This window comes from Larimichthys crocea, chromosome VIII (assembly GCF_000972845.2).
Source record: "Larimichthys crocea isolate SSNF chromosome VIII, L_crocea_2.0, whole genome shotgun sequence".
Lineage (NCBI taxonomy): Eukaryota > Metazoa > Chordata > Actinopteri > Sciaenidae > Larimichthys > Larimichthys crocea.
In genome coordinates this window covers 31,764,769-31,771,524 of record NC_040018.1, presented here as the reverse complement: position 1 = coordinate 31,771,524, position 6,756 = coordinate 31,764,769, and positions in this window count along the sequence as shown.

Genomic DNA, 6,756 nt, shown 5'->3' with positions numbered 1-6,756 from the left:
GTGCTGTTTTATTGTAATCGTTGTGAACTCAGGATCCGTTCACCAATGATCCGTTTGGTGTTTGATATAAGCGAACATGTTTTTATCTCATAAATTGCTTTCGTGGTGCGACAGACGAAGTTTCCGAGCTGGATCAGCAGGAGTTTAAAGTTATCAGCTGTCTCCTCTCCTCCTCACTTACATTCCTCCTCAGTGTTCAAATAAATTTCAGTGTTCGCCGGCAAGAAATCTCTCCAATGTGAGAAACAAATTGAAAACGTGAGATTGAAATCCGCGTCTTCGTGAACAGAAGCAATAAAAAGAGTCCAGAGAAAGTTTCTGACTTTGAGCTTCAGTCTGCAGCATTATTTCTTCTTCTCTTCAATCTTTACAAAACAACAAATATTCATTCAGGTTTAAACCCAAACAAAGGACTCGACTGTAATCAGACTGTTAAAACCTGGACGTAGTCTCCGTACGTCCCCGCAGACTGTCTAAAACCTGGGACGTAGTCACCGTGACGTCCCCGCAGACTGTCTAAAACCTGGTCGTAGTCTCCGCGACGTCCCCGCAGACTGTCTAAAACCTGGACGTGTCTCTGTGACGTCCCCGCAGATGTCTAAAACACTGGACGTAGTCTCTGTGACGTCCCCGCGAGACTGTCTAAAACCTGGACGTAGTTCTGTGACGTCCCCGCAGACTGTCTAAAACCTGGACGTGTCTCTCGTGACGTCCCCGCGATACTGTCTTAAAACTGGACTAGTCTCTGTGACGTCCTGCAGACTGTCTAAAACCTGGACGTAGTCTCCGTGACGTCCCGCAGACTGTCTAAACCTGGACGTAGTCTCTGTGACGTCCCCGCAGATGTCTAAAAACCTGGCACGTAGTCTCTGTGACGTCCCGCAGACTGTTACCTGGACGTAGTCTCGTGATGTCCCCCGCAGACTGTCTAAAACCTGGACGTAGTCTCCGTGACGTCCCGCAGACGTCTAAAACCTGGACGTAGCTCCGTGACGTCCCGCAGACTGTCTAAAAACCTGACGTAGTCTCTGTGACGTCCCCGCAGACTGTCTAAAACCTGGACGTAGTCTCTGTGACGTCCCCAGACTGTCTAAAACCTGGACGTAGTCTCCGTGAGTCCCGCAGACTGTCTAAAACCTGGATCGTCTCGTGACGTCCCGAACTGTCTAACACTGGACGTAGTCTCTGTGACGTCCCCCCGCCAGACTGTCTAAAACCTGACTAGTCTCCGTGACGTCCCCGCCCACTGTCTAAAAACCTGGACATTAGTCTGTGACGTTTCTGAAGAGCCGTTGTCATGAACGGGGAAATTTTATTTATTCGTGTGTTTATTTCTGCTGTCGTGAAGTTGGACTTTCATCATCTACGATACAGAACACTTATTTGTCTCTCTGTGTGTTAAATGTGAAACAGTCTTCATGAAGTTTGTTGTGTGTGCCACCGTCTGTAGTTAATGTGGATTTGTGGATCAGCTCCACCTGTTGTTCTCTGTGCCCGATCCTCCAGCCTCCGTCTTCGCTGCTTCAGCCTGTTTCAGCATCAGACGTCTGAGTTTTCTGTTATGTACGATTCTCACTTTCCATACAGCGTTCGAGTCTGATAGAATCCTCCTGTTGTTGTGGGGTGTATCATAGAGGACCACGACAAACATGCTGTCCTCTGAAACTGCATCTAAATTTGATCGGGTGGATGGACGGATGGTTGGATGTCTTCCCGTCAGTTGAGGCTGACACAGTAATCAGAGTACATGTGTAATGAATGCAGTTACTTTCCCTCACTCAGCACTGTTGCAGTTTAATCCACGCTCACTTCCTTCCTTAGACTCAAACAATAAAGCCCTCTAAACTCCGACTCGGTGAGTGAGCCCGACCGGAGCCCGAAACAAAAACCGGCCTCCTTAAACTCCGCTGTTATGTTCAGTGGATTATCGCCATGTTTGAAGTGGAAACAACAGAAAGGACAAAAGACTTCTCGGACTCGTACGGGAGAGCCGAGTCAGAAACATGCAGAGGATGGGAAGGGAGTGGCTGCATCATGGGAAACATCTCCCCCTACCACAGTCTAGGGGCCTAAGCTTGCAAACCATACGAGGAAGGTTCAGTAGGACGTTCACGGCAGACTACGTCCAGGTTTTGACACAGTCTGCAGGGACGTCACGGAGACTACGTCAGGTTTAGACAGTCTGCAGGACGTCACGGAGATACGTCCAGGTTTTCACGACGTCTCGCAGGGATGTCACGGAGACTACGTCCAGGGTTTTTTAGGACAGTCGAGTGGGCCCGCACAGCGAGCAGTGAAGAAGCCAGAGAGTTTTAGCAGTGCTATGCAGCCACGGCAGCTACGTCCAGAGATGAAGGGTAGGCAGACACGGAGAGCAACGTCCAAGCTTTAGCCCTCGACGAGGACTCACGAGCGGAGTAGGAGCGACAGACGCTTTTGACAGTCTGCAGGCACAGCTGGGGAGCAGACAGCGAGACGAGAGACGGTCCAAAGGCTTAGAAAGCACCGTCCGACAGGCGACCAAGAGTCAGAGTGAGAGCACGGCCAGCAGACCGTCGAAAGCGCAGGCTAGACCAGGACCGGGGACGCATAGCACGGCGAGAAGAGCCTCACGAGATCCACAGGGGATAGTAGGGAAGCGTCTGAGGGGAACGCACTGCACACCGCAGGTTTTCCCCTAGTCCAGGTTTTTTTTTTAGGGACAGTCTGCGGGGACGTCACGGGATACTACGTCCCTGTTTTACCAGTCTGCAGGGGACGTCACAGGAGCACGTCCAGGTTTTAGGACTGGAGGTAAGTTGCGGGGGGTTACACGGAGACTTACCGTTCAGCGTTGTTTTTTTAGACGTCTGGGGGACGTCACGGCGGACTACGTCAGGTGTTTTGACATTTTGAGGACGTCACGAGATGACTTACGTCCAGGTTTGAATGTTTCGGAGACCAGTTGCAGGAGCAGTATCGCCCAAACGGAACTACTCCCAGGTTTCACTGGATAGCGCTGCTCCATTCTTTGTTACTGTCGTTGGAGGACCCTGTAGCATACCAGCAAACAGCGTTGTGGCAGCTGATTTAAAGTTTTGGTTTCTGGTTGTCCCAAACAGTTGATCCAGGAGATGATTTTCATGGTATTTTGAATGGTTCATGTCAAATCTCAGTTCATTTTGTTCCTTTTCTGAGGAAAACATGTTTTCACCTCTTGAGGGACAAAAAAGCCCACTTTCCATTCTCTGTTTTTTTAATAATATTGGGTTTTTTAATTAAAACGTTCGGTATTCTCCTCCAATGGAATCCCTTAATGCCCTAGCCACGCAGACGCCCCCGAAGGCCTGCCAGACTAAAGTTTTGATAAATAATTGAGTTGAACAAACCTTGGAGCGTTGGAAAGTTACTGCGTTCTCAACACGCAGTGGTAGATCCGGGGGGATGCCGAGTCCTTTAATACATTCAGCTGATTAAAAGTTTAAAAGTGGGGATCAGACCCATGTGGAATGTAGGGCCGAAAAAATCAACAGAGCTCAATTCTGTAATTTAAAGGCCGAGCGTGATTCCCTTTATTTAGACCTCGTGCAGCTTCCTCTAGCTTTCGATATGATATTGGAACCGATGACACTAATGTAAACAAAAGTCAGGCGTGGGGGAAAACTTCCCTTATATGGCTCAACCACAGATGTTCTTAAGTTATTATTTAAAGTGTTTCCAGCTGTCTCGTGTCATCAGATTAGCTTTATTTCCTGGTTACATATTAACCCTGGAAAGTCCTCGGGCTCACCGTGACCTTTCTCTGTATGTGCATGACTCTTGAGGCTGAAAGTGGCGGCGCCATTATTCCGGGTTAAATCATCGAGTCGTGTCCAGTGACCTTTTCTGAGTTTTTTTTTACAACGAAATGATCTCGTAGGAGCCGTGCAGAAGAGTCACGCTGTGAAGCAAACCGATGGAAGATCAAGTCCGGTGTTTGGTTCTGATACTTTGCAAGTCGTCATGAATTACGTGCAAAACGTGCTAATATGAACGACTTGCTTTTCTTCAGGTGCGGTCCCTCCACTTCAGCTACGTTGACACAAGCACTGAGAGCGAGGGTCGTTGGGCCTTGGCGGTCCGTGTGGGTCTTGAGGTCCGTGTGGGTCTCTGGGTCGTGTTGGCCTGAGGTCCCGTGGGGGTCTTGAGGTCCCGTGTGGGCCTTGAGGTCCCGTGGTGGGTCATTGAGGTCCCGTGTGGGCCTTGGGTCCTCAGCAGTATTAGTTGTCTGTCCTTTGGTTTGGGAAACAGTAGTGTGCCAGTTATCTCCACACACTGTGGTTTGTCCAGGGTCACAGAGACTGGTTGCTGCCTTCATAACATAATAGATAGCTTGTTGTTGACGGTCCAATCTGCGTAAAACGGACATCTGTGTCTCCAGACTAACATGTGCCAGTAAACACTCCATGGTGTAAAGACATTTCTCTGTGACTCATTCTGGGCGTGTGTATTTTGCTGTTATCTTGGGGTTTTAAAGTCGATCAACAGGATGAGTGGGCAGATGGAGGGACCGACTCAGGCACTTCTGTGAAACTTTGAGAGTGTCTCTAATTCTCTTGGCCAAGCTCAATAAATAATACAGCATAGACATCAGAGGCTCCTGAAAACTTTCCTGAACTCCTGACCTTTGCCTTGACTTCAGCCAAACTTCTCCCCCAACACACTGGTATAAGAATGTACAGCGCATGAGTGACGTCCCCCACAGGTTCTCCAAAGCTGTGACAACAAGATCACCTGTAACCACACCCACTGTCAGTCAAACGCGTCCACGCTCTTAACCCTGCAACTTAAGCCTAATATAATGTGAACAGGGTTGTATATAAAATTCACCTCAGTACAGTTGTCATTGATGAACGGGGAAAATTAGCTACAGAAGACAAAACTGTTTTTTGTACCAGGGCTGTAAACTGTTTATTCTTTTTCTGCTGTGAGTTGGACATTTGGACATTATTAGTGTATGTTAATGCTATTATTAAACATTACACTTATATATTCTCTCATGGTGTGATAGTTGTCATGTCACTTGTTACTTGTATTATTAAACCACAAAGTACAGTCGCCCCGATTCTCCACCTGTTTACTGCTGTCTGTGGAACCGCGCTGCACGACCTCAAAGGAACGACAACAAACACCTCTTATTCTTCTTCTCCTTCTTATTCTTTTATTTTCTTCTTCTTCTTCTTTTCTTTCTCTACTCTTCTTCTTCTTCTTCCTTCTTCTTCTTTTTTCTTCATCTTCTTCTTCTCTTCCCGTCTGTCCAAACACCTCTTGGTGCTCTGAGCTCACAGTCTGGCAGTCCAGAAAACAAATGAGCTACCATGAGCTAAACGTCGGAATGATGTTTGACTAAAATCATTTTTATCAACATTTGGAATTCGCTCCAAACTTAGGAGTAGTCTTGTTTGAGTATGCGTGAGAAACCTGAAGCTGACCCCAGCAATAAAGCTGAAGCTTGTGTGAACTTAACACGGTTCCCACCAATCAGTCGCTTTCAACCATTTACTATCAAACCGACTCAACGGGTGATCGATGCAGGTGGCTGAATGAACAGGGAGAGTAATTCACAGTCCAGTCCTCTTCGTGTTGACCGCTACCTTACTGTCATGTGACACGAGCTGTTATGAATGAACAACTGAAACTTTCAGCACTATTTCCCGTTCTTAAGGAAATACTTCAACAGGAAGTCAATGTTTACATCTCATCATGAGGCAACTTTTGTTGTCGCGGACTGAGCTATCGATTCCAGTCTTACCGTGGTTCTTACGACTTATGCGGGGACGTCATGGAGAACCACGTCCAGCGTTTTAGACAGTCATGCGGGACGTCACGGAGGACTACGTCCGGTTTTCGACAGTCTGCGGGGACGTCACTGAGACACGTTCCAGGTTTTAGGGACAGTCTGCGGGGAAGTCACGGAGACTTACGTCCAGGTTTTAGACGTTCTGCGGGGACGTCGCAGGACTCCGTCCAGGGTTTTAGACAGTCTGCGGGGACGTCACGGAGACTAGGCCAGGGTTTTAGACGTCTGCGGGGAGCACGGAGGTAAGCTAGTCCAGGTTTTTAGCCAGTCTGCAAGAGGACGTGCCGGCTGAACATCCAGTTTTAGACCGTCTTCGGACAGTTGTCTTTATAGATTCAACAAAATGTCGGTTTCGGTCTCCAGCAGCTGAAGTGTGCTCTGACTTAATATTGAACACCAACACGTGTGTGTGTGTCTGTGTTTGTGTTGTGTGTGTGTGTGTGTGTGTGTGTGTGTGTTTGGACGTGGAAGAAACTTGATGTTCAATGAGCGGCACTCACGTAGTGCGCTTGAGGATTCGCCGTGAAGGAGATTAAGTAATGGGGTACCGCTAGGTGACAAAAGTTCTTCTGTCGTCGAGAGGTGGATTGATTGTACCCCCACTGATCCAGTTTCACCAGAATCAGTGAAATAGTTGCTGCTGTGTGACTTAGTGCCGTAAAGCGTTACGTACTTCTCCCGACCCGGAGCCCAAAGTTACATAGTGTGAGAACAGACGTACGAATGACAGAGACACCGTTCAGCTGATCACAGGTCAGAGTGGGTCACCTGATCACAGGTCAGTGTGGGTCACCTGATCACAGGTCAGTGTGGGTCACCTGATCACAGGTCAGTGTGGGTCATCAGAGGAAAGTTGCTCAGGGTTGAATGAATGCTCGATGTTTTTTCTTCAGGGGAGAATCCGCCATGAAAGTCGATTTCAAAAGCAGAAACTTTGT